The sequence below is a fragment of the Lepidothrix coronata genome, unplaced genomic scaffold, assembly GCF_001604755.1.
Source record: "Lepidothrix coronata isolate B3197 unplaced genomic scaffold, Lepidothrix_coronata-1.0 Scaffold58, whole genome shotgun sequence".
Taxonomy (NCBI): Eukaryota; Metazoa; Chordata; class Aves; order Passeriformes; family Pipridae; genus Lepidothrix; species Lepidothrix coronata.
Window position 1 is genome coordinate 4,971,355 of NW_016690238.1, and position 15,472 is coordinate 4,986,826.

Sequence of the window (15,472 nt, forward strand, 5' to 3'; positions counted from 1 at the left end):
CCAGCGGGGTGGTGGGGTTTGAGATGTTCAGTTGCTTGTAGGATTCTTGACTGATGGTGTCAACTCCTCGGGAAAGCCTCTCAGATGCTGCAGTTTTGAGGTTCTTAAGGGTCTATTTTTCTCTGGCCTTGGAGGTGGGGGGATTGGTTTTCCCTGTACTTTGAGCATGGAGATTTGCAGCATCTGAATGTCCCCATGTTGCATTCTAACCCTTGTGTTAGACAAGGACAGATTTGTTGAGAGCTTTTATTTGTAGGTTTGCATTGATGATAATTTGATTACCAAGGACAATGATGACAGGATGGAAAATAACTGTATGTTCTACTAGGTGCCAATTCTGCTGTGGCAATTCTGTGGTTTGTGGGGAATTTCTATTTTCCTTGTAGTGTCAGCAGTGAGGGATGTAGGAAAATGGAAAGGGAAAGAAGTAGCTTAATGTAAACTGTGTGTTTCAATAAATGTTTGCCCAGAGGAGCACAAATATTTCTAACTTTTCTAGTCTATTTTTTTAATATATTAAGAACACAGGGTCGTCCTGCATCATTAGTTTTATATCTATTTTCAAATAATAAAAATCTTTGTTTAGAAGAGGTTTGTGATAATGAATTTTGAATACCATGTTATTCTTTTTAATAAACAGAAATATGAAAGCTCTTGAAGTAAGACACTGCAATAACTGCATAATTACAGTGGAGGGGTTGCCCTCCCAAGCACCCTCCAGCCTAGGTAGGACCCAGATTCCAGAACCTGGCTGGCTGTTCCTTTGGTAAAGGCATGCAAAGTATTAGGCATGTCATTCCTTCAGCTTGGATTGCTTGCCTAGGGTTGTTTAAAAGCAGGTGCTAAGAATAAGTGCATCAGTGAAATGCTCTGTGATGAGGGTGATTTATGATGGGAGGTTTAAGGAAAAAAGAAAATTATCTCGAGTCAGATGAACAAAGGGTGGCTGTAATTAAGCATGTATTAAACACCAGCATCAGAAGCTCTCCAGCCACCGACTTTTTGTTTGCTGTCTTCTACCGATCCTGCTCTGCACTGGCTAGTTGTATTAAATCCACACAAAGGGACATATTCTCTGTTCCTACCTAGCTTTTTATAATGATCAAACTGGAATGACCTTTAAAAAGCCAGATAATATTTTATTTACCTTTTTTCTCCCATTTACTGCTAAATGTTAATGAAGGTAAGAGATTCAAATCCTTGCAAATAAAACATTTTAATTGACTTAAGTGTAACCATAACAGTAAATTGGCTACTTTATATGGAAAAGCTTTTCAGTATTGTGAAAACACACTTGCACAGTCCTTTCATCTCTCTGTAGACTCAGAAATTAGTAGCAAACACTTCCTTTGTTTCCAGTGACAGGGAGGTTGAGGGTGTTTTGAGGATGGATTTCCCCAAGCCTGGTTGCTGTAATCTAGTGCCAGTCAAGTGTTCCCCGGAGATGCCTCCACAGAGCCCTTGCTGCTTCCTCCCCAGTGTTACCCAGCTGCAGTCAGTCCTCACAACACTTACAGTGGCCAAGGGTTCTCCTCCAGCTTTTCAGGCTCCCCGCTCGTGTCCCTCAAGCCGAAGTGCCCTCCCTTTCCAGCAGCATTGTCAGCGGTGGTGCTGAGCTTGGCCCGGTGTTTCAGCTGCTCTGAGCTTCATTGCAGCAGTGCTTTAGGGGAAAATCAGCACTTCATTGCTGAATTCCTGTTAGATGGAAACACATCAAAGCTCTGCTTCTTTTCCTAGGAAATCTCCTCCAAGCAGTGGGGTGCTGAGGTTCCCAGCCCTCTGTGTGGGCTGGGGGGATGCTGCTCACAGCTGCAGCAACCCCCTTGCCCTGAGTGTGAAGAGGATGGAGGGGAATGGGTGGAGGAGTTACAGGGTTTAATTTTACCTTCTAAACCAGAACTCCCCGACTGCAGTGGTGCTAAGAACCATCCTCCACTCTCTGAACTGGGTCTGCAGCCTTGTCATGATTTGCTTGAAAACTAAACTGAAAAGAGCAGTGGTTCAGATACTGGAGGGACCTTGTGTACATGACAGTGCAGGAGCAGTTGCTGCCACAATCAGAGCAGCAGCTGCCCTTTCTTGACAGACCTTTCCTGGGGAACAAGCACTGTGAGACTCACATTTGCTCTGTGAGTCCTGGGGATCCTGGGGCTGTATCAAATGTGTTCTGGGTCAGAAAGAACAAGCTGTTTGGAACAAGTCTCTAGAGACTCTTGTACAGGAATATTTCTCATTCCTTTCTCATGTTCTGACTGGGGGCAGGATGGCACTTCAGAACTGGTGTTGCTGAGATTACCTGGGGTAAAGCAGTGCAGTCTGACACTTAACAACAGCTGTAGGGACTCCTACTTGATTATGCAGTTACCTACCCTTAGGTAGGTAATGCTGGCTCCAGAAATAAAAGGCCAAATAAATTTTTAACTTTAGACTCATTTTAGGTTTGTTTTAACCAAAAGCCAAACATCTACTGATAAAGGCAGAATCAAGTCCTTAGAATCACAAAATCATTTATGTTGGAAAAGGCTTCTAAGATCATGGAGCCCAAGCTTTAACAGAGCACTGCCAAGCCCTCCACTAAACCGTCTCTTTAAGTGCCACATCTACACATCCTTTTCAACGCCTTCAGGCAGGGAGACTCCCCCACTTCCCAGGGCAGCCTGTTCCAGTGCTTTCCATGAAGAAATTTTTCCTAATATCTAACCTAAACCTCCTCTGGTGCAACTTGAGTCCATTTCCTCTCCTTCTGTCACTTGTTCCTCGGGAGAAGAAACCAACCCCACCTGGCTTCAACCTCCTGTCAGTAGTTGTAGAGCACGATAAGGTTCCCCTTGAGCCTCCTTTTCTCCAGGCTGAGCCCCCCCAGCTCCCTCAGCAGCTCCTCATTAGACCTGTGCCCCAGACCCTTCCCCAGCCCTGTTTCCCTTCTCTGGACATGTTGCAGCACCTCAATGTCCCTCCTGTCGTGAGGGACCCAAACCTGACCCCAGGATTTGCCTCAGCAGTGCCCAGCACAGGGGGATGGTCACTGCCCTGCCTCTGCCCCACCACTGCTGGAACAAGCCAAGTGCCACTGGCCTTCTTGGCACCCCCTCAAGGGGTGTATCTGGAAATACTGAGCTCCAAGACTAGAAGAGGTGTCTAGTGGAGCACCTCTTAGACAGGGACTTCTCAAGCAAGGCTCGAAATGTGTCATCCGACCCTGACAATCAAACTTGGAAAGATGCTTTTCCCCCAGTGTTGTACAAAGTACTATTGTTAGCCAAGAACAACTATTTCATCCCAACACTGCCTCAGCTAAAGATACAGCAAGCTTATTCCCAGATTGTTCTGGCCCTGATGCAACCCAGAGCCACAGCTCTGCCTTATGACTTGTTATTGGAGCAGAATTGTCACAAAGAGACGGGATCCTGTGTTGTCTTTGCGTCACACAGCCCAAGGCTCCTGCAACCAGCCAAGTCCAGGCTGGTGTTTTACACTTGCACAGCTCCAGGGGTACAAGATTTTGCCCTTAGAAGAATTTCCTGTGCTGCCAGACTGGGAGATGCTGCCACAGACTGTGAGTGGCTTGTAAGCAGAATCTGTGCTCAGCCCCCTTTCCTTCACCCTTTGGAGCAGTGCTGTGTTTGCCACAGTGACTGCTGGGAATGACAGGAAAGCTCTGCTACAATTGTGGGTTGTGCCTGTTCCTCCTTAATTCTTAAGAATTGTTGCAACACATAGCACAGCATATGGGAGGAGAGGAGGGATTGACTGGGGATTTTTTTCCAGTATATGAGGTGGATATTCTAATTTTCGCTTTTATATAGAGCTTTTCTGACTAGAGTGGGAGTTCCCTACATGGTAGACAAATCTTTTTATACTTATTTTCCAGGCAATCTGATAGTTCTTTGAGGATGAAAATAAAATTCAGTTCCTGACCTAGAAGATGAATTTTCTTATTGCTGATAAACTATTGGATTATGTTGAGCTTGATAATTGCATGTTAATATTAAAAAAGATAATGTTCTGAGTTGTTTTTATTAAGATTCAGATCCAACTTATTAATTCAAATTCAGTTACAAGATGATTGTTTAAGGAACTTAATTTTTACTGTCCTCAGAATTGTCACATACATTTCCAAAGTTAGAGTTCCAAACTTCTCTTTATTGATTTTTTATATTTTCAGTTTGGAAATCCAGCAACCTGACTGGTTTAAGAGATGATTTAGTGAAATGATCCCAAATTATCCTTCTTTTCTTGAGCAGGTCGACTCCTCTCTTGTCAGTACTTGTCTGCCTCCAGTGGAAGGATTTCTCTGTATTTTCCTTAAGGAATGCTGAGTCAGGTCCTGATCCTCCCTGTTCCATCCTTTTGTCACCAGGCTTACCCAACTGCCTTGCAAGTCTCCAAGACAGAGACCATCTCTGATTCCTGTCTTTCCTGTCCTGCCATGTGCCTGCTCCTCAGGGATTACCCAAATAGGAACCTCACAATTGTTACCAACAGCACATCAGGTATTGCTGTGTGAACTCAATTTACCCCGTTGTGTTCAGAGGAACTTTGTGCATATTTAAAGTTGGTATTGCTTTGTGTGTGCTGGGCTGAAGTCTACAAATTTGGGAAGTTGGATCCCCTGAGTAGGTCCTGGTTCCCTGCAGCTCAGAAACTCCAGTAACAATCTTCATTAACCTGAATCAGGCAGCACTGCAGAAGAAGGTTCCCTCAATAAAGTGTTGTCATGCCTATGTAAAATTCTCCCAAAATATATTAAATACAAATCCCTTCAAAGAAAACAAGCCCCTCTCTACATTAATAAGAATTATGTTTTTGAACGCTCAGGGATTTACAAACTTAGGCCTGTGACACAGGACTGAGTTACCACTTTTGCCACCACAGATCCTGGTTTTGCCCACGTGTTGTCAGGAGCAGCCTGGGGAACACAGAGCTGGCTGACACCTTGTAAGGAAAACATTTTACGAGTTTGGGAAGTGTATTGTGTAGAAAACAGCATCAGTGATCCAGCAAGAAACGGCTCTGGTCAGAGCTTTGTGGCCTCGGAGGAGCCTTTGAATGTCACAGAAAGCTGAACTATCATTGCAAGTGATTTAGAGAAGCTGGGAAGTTTTCTGTGTGCTGTGAGCAGCTATTAGAAAAATAAAATTTGGCAAAAGATTGGATTTCTCAGGATTTGTTCTGTAATCAAACCAAAATCAGACCGAATCCTTAGAACAAAGGCAGATATGTTTTGCATTTGAATATAAAACCTATCAAGTGGGTGGTGGGGAGAGAATGGGTAAATAAATACAAAACCTCTTAAGGGTTTCTTTCTGGGTTGGTTTCAAGAATGTCCCACAAAACAGGTTTTCATGGTTGTATGGGGCAATGTGATGCCATTCAACTTTCTTTCCTTTCTTTAGAAATTCTGAAGAAACTGTTGAAAACAGCTTCTGGGCTTTTACTAAAATAGTTTCCAGAGATGAGGAAAATGAGAGAATGCATATACAATCTTAGACAAACGATCTGCTCATATATTGAAGCCTGGATTGTAAAATGACTGCTGTGCCTTCCAGTGAATGAATATTCAGTGCTTCCCTGCTGGGTTGGCTTTTCCTATTTGAACCAGCTACAGCTCTGCACTGCGATCCACTTGTTACCAAATTAAACTCTTTACACACGTGGGAGATCCAACTTTATAAAGTCAAATTTTGAAGTGCTTTCTGGTCAGCCCCTGTGCCTGTCACAATCTTCATAACGGCCTGAATTAAGTTTAAAATATCATCGATGTGTGTTGTTTCCCTTGGCTGGGGAGCAGCCCTTCTGTACATCAGGCATTTTTCTGTTGACACTACGTATCACTTAGCAACCCAGTGAAAGGCCCTATATGCATTGATTGCACACAATTGTCTTTATGGGGTGGAAGTGTTAAGTGAATAAACCCCCACAGGTGACCAGACGGTCATTCCTCTCATGTTGATAATCTGTTTACATCAAAATATTGTTTACTCAGCTCTCTGATCTTGAGGAATCTACATGGAGCTGAAAGAATACAGTTAACTCCCCACACTCTGACACACAAGTATGAGCTGTATTTCCATTCTCAGGGATGGATAGATTGAGAAGGATTGTTTTGTCTTTAACTTAGCTCTCCCAAATAAAGCATTAAAATGCATTTGACAGTTAACCACAGATGATAATGCAATCTTTATGCTGTGGTTCCCATCATAATGGAGAAGTTACAAGGCTGTCACTACACCATAAAGAAAGAATCTTTCGTGCAGTCTTACTGCTGTCTTTTCTGCTTTCCTCTTTGTAAGCACTGTTACCAAATTACCTTTGGAGAAGTTGGATTGTTTACACTTATTTTTCTCTACAGGGTGAATAGCTGAGCTTTTAAAATGAGCTACAGTGTCCTCCCCAGACATTTTTCCTTGCCATAAAGTAGTCTAAAGAGACAAAACTAGTTTCCAATTCTGCAGGTTTTGTGTGGTTTTTTTTTTTTTTTAGTTTTATTTGGCTTATTACATCCTTATTAATTACTGAGGGGTGAGGTGGAGAGGGGAGTGTGCTGAACTGAAGAGAGACATTTCCATTGTTTTGTTTGTTTGTTGACAAAGATGTAACTTCTAATGCAAGCAGATTTGTTTTATTTTATGAGGACTTTGGAAACTCAATAGAATGGTAGTTTATATCATAGGGAGAAAGAGTAAGCACTTTTGAACGTTTTTTACTAATTCGGACAATTCTGAAAGATTTGGATAAAAAATCCTCCCCTTTGAAAAGATTCCAAAAACACATACCCTGAAGTGATAGGAAAATTGCAATCTGCTACCGGGAACTTTTTCCATTTTTCTGTTATTTGTAAAGGTCACATTGTAGCATCTGCCACAAGTAATTGAATTAAGGGAGTCAGTTATATCTGCATTTTCTGTCTGGGGTTTTTTTTTCCCAAGTAGCTAAATATTATAGACTGACTCTTTATAGTCCCTTCACATAAACATATAGTTTTAAGGACTGTGTACTAGGGAAGCATGAGAAGAGCTTTAAGAGGGTCTGGAAATCCCTGTTGTACCACACAGTAACTGCGCTAGCAACAGAGTTAGAGAGATTTGAGCTGGTAAAATGAGAGCTGGGCCACACACATGTAGGTGTGTTACTACAGTGTGTGTTTTCTGCAGTCAATTTAAATCAATCTTTGAAAAGTCTGACTAATAAATGATCTGGGTTTGTCATTCTGTTCCCCATCCTGCCCCCATGGAGGTCCCTGCACCCAGTCCTGGTGTAGAGCAGAGAACAGTCCCATTGAGCCCTGCTGATCTCTGGGGGAGCCAAAGGAGTTCTGCCAGTGATTAATTTGACCCATGAACCCCAGTGGGATTTCTCAGGGGAGGAGGGCAGTGAGACTGACCCAGCACTGGAATCTGCATTGCCTGCAGTGACACCACTGCTGTGGGCACAGGGACAGGGCTGGCACTGCTCTGGAGCAGGGACCAGGGGCTGGTGGGCAAGGAGGTGGCTACAACCCACTTCCCTTCCAAGGGCTGGAAGATAAAGCTGGAAGATAAAGCTGACAGAATAATTTTTGGCAGAATGACCTAAGGAATCCGTATTTCTGAATACTAACCAGGAAGCTGGAGCTGTTCCTCGGTTCTGCAGATGAATGAGTGGTCCCTTCTATAAACATTTTGCTGTTACAAGGTAGATTTTTCACAGTGTTAATTTTAACAACATGGGTGTTTGCTGTGGAATAAAACTTTAAATTGATGTTCTCCCATTTTGTTGTTAAAACAAGGGGAAAAAAATGGAACTAGGATTGTGATAGATTCTGTGGTAATATTGCATTCTGATAGAGGGACTGTTGGATAATTAAAGGAGAACCAAAAGAAAATAACCATTATTTTTACATAAGATATCTTCCATTTTTACAGCATAGTGAGTTTTGAGTATTTCTTCATTAAATCTGTAATAAACCCAATTACCTTTAAGTATCCTGTATTGGTTTCAAATATGTCCTTTTTTTTCCAAAATCAAATTTGCTTCAAAATGTTGACTTCACATCTCAAACTGTTGATTTCATGGGAAGGCACTTGAAAATGCTGGGAGCAACTTGGAAAAACTTGTTTTTCTTTCCTTCTTCTAAAAAACTAATTTGTATTTCTTTGTAATTGAAAAAGAGCCAGACTCAGAGCCTTATCTTCATGTGTTTAAAAGTTTGGTAGCTCAAGCCAAACACTTCCAAGGCTTTTTAATAAAAAATTAATTAGTAAATGGCACTTCTTCCCTAAAGAGGCAGTTTTAACATGCTGTAGGTGATGCTGTTTGGCACTTTCATTCCACTGTGTTCAGACACTGGTTTTAAAATCATTAAGTAGGGGTGGGGTGCAGGGGGTGGGACAAAATTTAAACACCCTGAGCTGTGCACAGTGCAGGTGTGTGGTGAGGAGCAGCCAGGAAATTGCTGAACCTTTATTTGGATCGTGCTGCTTGTGCTTTATCATAAACCCTCTCTCAACCCATAGTTTGTTTGTCTCCATACTTTTTCCCATTCTGACAAAATTCCTGGCCTTCTAAGTCTAATGATGTTGACATATTAAAATGGTAGAGAGAAAAATGTGAGCTGAGCCCCTCCTTTTAGCTAAATGTTATCTGCTTAGACTAATATTGCAATTGCCACCCACTGACATAATTTGTTTCACAGTCACAGCCTGGCAGCATGAATCAAATGTTGACATTCTAATTTCATGCACACATGGGTGTTTGGCTGAGCAGGCCTCAGCCTCTGAGCCATTCACACCATACCTGTGTAAATCAGGGAGACAAGGCCTTTTCACAGCCCCCCAAAGGGAAGTTCCCACCTTCCTGCAAAGTGCTGGGCTGGTTAAAGCTGCACAGCCCTGCCTTCCCCCACAGGAGTTCATGGCTCCTGTCACTGCACTGGTGGGCTGGACAGGCACATTTACAGGAAAAGTACTCATTTTAAATTTTTTTTTTTTTTAATTCAGTGTGTTTAACAGATTTTTCTCATAATTCCTGTATGGAACAAATGGTTATATTGTCAAAACTCTGTAACTCTTTCTGTTGTAACTGCTCTGTCCGAGTGGCTTAAATGCAAAAGATGTTCCAATTCTTGCTCCTGGAGACTGATGCCCATTAATGATTGTTGCAAAGATGTTTCACCAAAGTTCTCACTCCAAGCAGCCACCTCTGGAGCTAAAATGAAGTTCAGCTTCTGCGTGCACCTCACCTTGGAGCACTCTGGCCAGAGGGAAAACTCCAGCCAGCCTCTGACCCCCACCTGCCAGACACCGGCCAGGGCCTTATGTAAGGTTTCAATCTAGATTTTCACTACAAATACAGTTAAAATATTGCAAGTATCAATCCCATGGATTTTTCTGCCTCTGATTTGTAGTTTTGTTCCGGTTCCACGCAAAGTGTAGTTATTTGTGGTAAAAGAGCAGATTTATTTTGCTTTGAAGGAAAGTCTTTTGTTTTTCTTGAAAGGCACCCAAAAGTCACGGCAAACCAAAAGAATGGCTTTAAATGGTTATTCACAGATCTAGAGGCACATCCCAGAAACGTTCCCAGAGCTCCTGGGTGGAAGGGCTGAGAAGGAGCCAGAGCAGTTGCTGTGGGGTTTGGTGGCACCTGATTGCTGAACAGAGCAAACCATCAAACCCAGAAATACCTGCTTGCTGCTTTCTCGGTTTCATGTGTGTTTGGAAGCTCTGAGAGATTTTAATTCCTATGCAGTACTGATGAGAATAAAGGGTACTCATGAGCCATGTGACACTCCTCTGTTTCAGCTCATTGTGGTCCTGAACTGACTGTGGCTGGAATGCACAGCTTTGGCTTCAGCTTTGGCATTCCCGGGTCAGAGGAGGGTGTTTAGCTCAGGATGTGACAGGAGTGCCACGCACTGAGCTGGGTGAGGACAGTAACACAGGCAGAGCTCTTGTCCTCTGGAAAGGTTCCAGGCTGTGCACGTCCAGCCCACTGACACATTGCCTGCCCTGCACTGGGACACAGGCTCTGATGGCATGTGCAGGACTGCAGCACTGGACAGGGAAGAGATTTTAGCTGAGACACTTGGACAAGTCCTTGTGTGAGATTTGCCAGGTCTTTAAAGTTCATTCAGAGTAAAAAGGAACTTGGTTATTTTTCAGTCCAAGGGAATGACACCCAGTAAATTGTGCAGAAGCAGATTTATGTCCCTTGGGAGGATGAAGGGCTGAGCAAGCCCTGCTGGTGTCAGCGGTGCTGTTTGAGGGACCTGTGAAGATTCCCAGCGGGAAGCCTGGTGTGCAGGGCCACTCTCAGCACAGCTCCTGCCCAGCCATGCCTGTGCCAGCAGCCCTGGCTTTTCTCTCACCAATTTTGCAGCAGTTCATGGAAGTATTTTCCTTAGTTTTGATGAAAGTTGTTTGCATGCCCAGAGCTGTTCAGTCCACCCTCAGCTGAGGCTTTTTGCCATCCATCAGTGGAAATCCTGTACAAGGTACCAAACACAGACTTATATGGAGCAACTTCCCCAAGTCACATTCCTATGGATCTTGTGGCTCAGTCAGAGGTTTTTTAATAGTTGCATAGTCTTAGTTGTGCTCATTGGTGGAAAAGTATTTGTTTAAAAGGAGATAAGCTGGTATGTGCACTAAGAAAGGTGTTTTTAATACAATGTGCTGGGCATGCAGGGCACTGAGAGTGTTTGAGTGCTGCCAGTGCTGTGATTTCTGCATAGCTGGGGATACCTGAGCTGGGCTCAATTCCATGTTTTACATCATTTGGAATATAAGAAGTCAGCAACTAATACGGGCTGTTATCCAGCTTTTCTAGTGCTGATAGCATTGAGCAGAGCCTGCTGTGAATGAGTGTTGTGGGCAGAATGGTTTATTAGAGAAGCACTCCCAAGATAGGGCAGAAAAGACCCCAATGCTTTCTAAACTCCTTCTCAGGGAGGAATTTGTGTGCAGCTGGATCCAGTCTTAGCCCCAGACTTAGTCAACCCTTTATTTCTGAAGGTTTCCATAGCTGTAATGGAACTTTTATACAACTTTGTCCCACAGGACTAAGGATGGTAAACCAAATACATTTATATAGATAAATTATTTATTTAAATTATGAAAATGGTATTAGACTATAATATTTTAATCAGAATTCTTTTCTACACACTATAGGAGCTATAGCTACTAGCACAGTGCACTCTTTTTGAAGCAATATTGAAACAATTATATTAAAGCAGGCAAAAGCTATTGCTAGGTAGACACTGATGTTATTTGGCCAGACCAACAACCCCAGGCCAATCTCCTTCACTCAACCTTGAGGAATAACCATCAGGGCATCCCCCCTCAAGGGAGTGGTGTTCTTTCACCCCCTCTCTAGGCAGAGCATCCTGCTACAACGACCTTCAAGAACCTGGCAAGACTTACTATTAGCAAAATATTATTATCAGGGAAATAATCTTTTGATTGGAAAAGGAAAAAAAACTGGGGGCAAATGGTGCAATGGGTCTGGCTTGATAAATTATAATATTCTTTGACTGTCAGCTTTCAGACTCTGGACATGCTGGATACTTTTATGGCAACCTACAATTTCCCCACATCCCTGTGTTCCAATGCATTTAATGGAAGAAAGAAACCCACAGGTTAATATTGTTGGTACTTGGCAAGGCAATGTATCAGTATTTATATTTCTCTCTAGAGGCATTAATGAGATTTTTGGACTCCCTGTGGTCTTCCCTATACTCTGAAAATGCCCTCTGGCTTGCCCTCAGTACTTCCTTTTCCCGAATAAAGAAACAAAGTGTGGAAGACACCCACTCCTGTTCCCCACATCCTCTCCATGCAGCAGGCAGGACTCCTGGAGCTGAGATTCATCCCTGACAAACTGCTCTGCTCCTACCTGTTCAAGACTGGCAGGTGTCAAATATTGTCTATCCTGGGCTTGACCACTTGACCTCGGCCTTGCAGGAAATTTTATCAACTAAGCAAAATCTAACCAGGATTTATTTTGATTTGGTTCTGTTTTTCCTTCTCACAGTTTTATTTATTTGTTTGTTTGTTTTCAGCCATCTGGTTAAGCCAGAAGGAGAGGACTGGAAGGGAGAATTTTTTGGTTTGGATATTTTTCTATAATGAGAACCTGGCAGTGGAGCTGTGTGAACATCTCACAGACAAGAAGCCAGATGAGCTGGCAGTCAGCTCCTAGTTCCTGATGCTGGCTGCTGTCTCACCAAACTGCAACCAAAAGAATGAGCAAGTTTTAGACTGAACTTTAAAATTCTTTGAGAAAACCAAACTGTAACTTGCAGCTTTTCTACCTGCTTAGGAAAGGTCAAGAGGGGGAAAGAAGGGTTAAAATAATGTGCTGTGTGGTGCTATGCTGGGCAGGCACAAGCAGAGAGCTCAGCAGGAGGAGATGGTGTGCAGGAGCCTGCTGGGGTTTGTGGACAGCTCTGGGTGAGAAAGCACAGCCCAGAGAGAGGCAGCACAGACACCAAGAACAGGGTTAGAGCTACTGAAACCTGAGAGGTGATTGAAGCATTTCAGATCTCTCCAAAGGTTTCTTTATTCCGTCAGGTCAAACATACAGTGTCTGGATTAGAGAACATTATCAGCTGGGCCAGCCTCCTAAATCAATTATGACTCGAAGGGCTTAGTAGCACATTTAGAGGGGCTTAGTGATAAATTCTGTCTTGTTATTTCTGCTGAAGAGGCAGTGGCTAATGTGAGAGTAACTAAGGTGGTTTCTGTGAGAGAAGGAAAAAGTAGCAGAAAGCCATAAAAAAGAAGGTAGAGAGAATAATACAAATAAATACCTGAGAATAAAAAGACATGGTGATGCTATTTGCCCATCTCATTCACGAAAGCTTTTGTCACCGTGAGCTATTCAAATGTCATCTACTTGCCTCGATTTCTTTAGAATTTGGGTAAGAATATAATCACCTCCCTTCATGGAATGCTGGGTGTGACTGTTCCATTGTCTGAGAAGGGTTGTGCCACGACTGAAATGAGAAATCATTGCTGCTGCTCCAGAAAACTCCCAGTAAGTGTTTGCCTGTCCTGTTAGACAGCAGAAGTGTGGTGTGTTTGCTGAGCTGGGAGCTGCTGAGGGCAGGTTTGCAGTGGTGGGAATGATAAATGCCCTTGGCAGCCTCGTTAGCTCAGCCAACATCAACAGTGCTGTTCTGCTTTGGGACCTCAGCTGAGTCATGGACAGCCAGCCCCAGTGCCTCTGCACTGTCCCCAAAACCTTTGGTGCCAAGGGTAGCTCTGGCAGAGCATCTCCAGGGTCTGTAGCCCAAGTGCAGCAAGCTGGTCATCTCCTAATGCTGACACAGCTCTCTCAGAAATACAGGCACTCTCAGCCTGGCCAAGATGTACAGAGGCAGTGCTGTGGAAATTAAAATGGCCCAAGGTTTGAAAAGCAATGTCTGGATGCCAGGATGAAGGGTGTGGTAGAGAAGTGAGTGTGTGACAGAGGGTTATGTTTGGTGCTGTCCTTCAGACCAGCAGGGTTGCAGATTTTATTAAGCACACCCACCTTGAGCATCTCATGGTTTGTGCAAGGATTTGTGTCCTCAGATACCTGGGGGTGAATTTACTACATCCTAATCCTTTATTCCTAAGTGTGTAAGACTCCCCAGGACCTCCATGTGCATTACAGTGGCTGGGTCCTTTCCAAGGAGCACAAACCCCCCAAATATTCAGGCACAAATACGATTCTGGTGTAGTTGAGAGTAGAGTGCAAACATTTCTGGGAGGATTTTCCTGAGATCTGAGTAAGTTCACATGCCTTTGATAGTGGCAAAGGATGTCCTTGGAGAGCCAGGTTACTGTGACTTCTGACCTTGTCTTTCTTAACTGGAATTCAATTCTTCTCATAAAGACAACTCACAACCATTTCAGAAGTGCTAATAATTATGGGTAATATGGCCTCTTTCCCCTCCTCCCAACTCTAACCAAATAAATCCGGAGGTAGAAATAACTCCACCCCTCCTTTTATATTGTTTCCTGTCTGGAGACTGTCTTCAGTTTTTATGTGTGCTTTGAGTGTAGTCCTTACATTTAAGATGGCAAACAAAGATTTCAAGCGATGCATCAGAAGAAACCCAACCATTCTGTGTTCTATCCATTTGTCTTCCCTTTGTCCTTAATCTTGATTTGCCCTGTAGGTTAGTCTTATCATAAAGACAGTATGAATGACTGTCTCAGCGCCTTTCCTCATTAATGCTGCAGGAAATTGATGAGGAGATCTCTGCAACTGTGGTTTTTTTTGGCAAGAATTATAGCCCCTATTTATTTTGGAGGGACTCATGTGGCTTTCTAAGTAAATATATGTTAAAATTTTCCCCAAAAATAAACAGTACAAGTAATTGCTTGATATATGAAGTTGACATTTTGGCTTTGTGATTTGCTATGATATGTAAAAATCTAATTTCCTCTTTGGAAAGATGCTATTGCGAAACTGTAGGTAAATTAAAATCAGTGGTTTATTCAGAAGGTGAGTAATAGATTCTGTTTTAATATATCAATATTTATTCTGCAGCTTCTCAGGTCTGCCCAGATATGTGCCATCCAATGCTAAATGTGTGCTGGGCTGTGCTATTACCTTTGTTTGTAATTGGAATGGATCGAGATTGATGGGAGTGTCGTGCACACTGAGGAGCAGCATTGCTGCAGACACTGCCAGAGCAGCCCAGCACTGCCACTCTGCCCTGCTCACTCACCTCATGGGGGACCCAAAGAGGGGAACTGGAATGCTGAAAACATCAGAGAGTGAAGTGTAATTTTGTAAGTTTAATGAAGCTGAGCCTGCTGTTAGATCTCTGCCTTGAAGGAATCTGTTGGATGGGAACTGCATTCATAGCTGCATTATTTGTGCATCTTTTTTGGATTAAACTTAAAAATACAGTCCAAGAAAGAGAAGTACATGGCTTCATACACTGAGCACCTTTGGAGGGGCTGAGGTGCCCAGTGAACTGATGCTGATGCTGCTCTGGGCATTATTAGCAGTGCCATGTTATTAAAAGGGATGGCATTGAAGGAGGTGGCAGGGCTGTGCTGGGGAGGAGGAGGGGACCCCTTCTGAAGAGAAGCTCTTTTAAGGGCAAAATCACCTCAGAAAAAAAACATTCCAACAGGTCAAACCCAGGAAAACAGCTAAGTTAGTGCAATTATTGTGATTTTTCAGGAGTAAATCTGGCTGCAAAGCTAGAAACAATTAAAAATCCTAATAAAATTAATAAATTCTGTCATGATTTTATGTCTTGCAGTTCATACTAAGGTTCAACAGTATAATTATGACATCCATGCTGATGGATTGTAGAAAACCTATTCTGCTTTTTTTCTTCAGTTGAATGATTTTCTTGACTGAAACTATTTAGTTGCTTCCCCAGAACCTGAATGTCTGAACAGGTGGCTTTGGATCATACACTGAATTTGGGTATTGCTGAGTAATACATGATTCAGATGTTCTTCTTTTATTATATGGAAATAAGAGA

At 42.9% G+C, this 15,472-nt stretch overlaps 2 long non-coding RNA genes across 3 annotated transcripts; both read left to right on the top strand.

The window, feature by feature from the left end:
• Nucleotides 1-3,432: 3,432 nt before the first annotated feature.
• LOC108498285 lies at nt 3,433-5,537 on the top strand. Of its 2 annotated transcripts, none has more exons than XR_001875134.1 (3): nt 3,433-3,556; nt 4,361-4,493; nt 5,397-5,537. It is a non-coding gene; the product is annotated as an uncharacterized LOC108498285 (long non-coding RNA). The 2 variants fall into 2 exon arrangements; XR_001875135.1 differs by lacking the exon at nt 5,397-5,537 and adding an exon at nt 4,876-4,965.
• A 369-nt stretch (nt 5,538-5,906) lies between these two features.
• On the top strand, nt 5,907-9,286 carry LOC108498286. Its single transcript, XR_001875136.1, has 3 exons — nt 5,907-6,055; nt 7,566-7,674; nt 9,175-9,286. It is a non-coding gene; the product is annotated as an uncharacterized LOC108498286 (long non-coding RNA).
• Nucleotides 9,287-15,472: the final 6,186 nt, after the last annotated feature.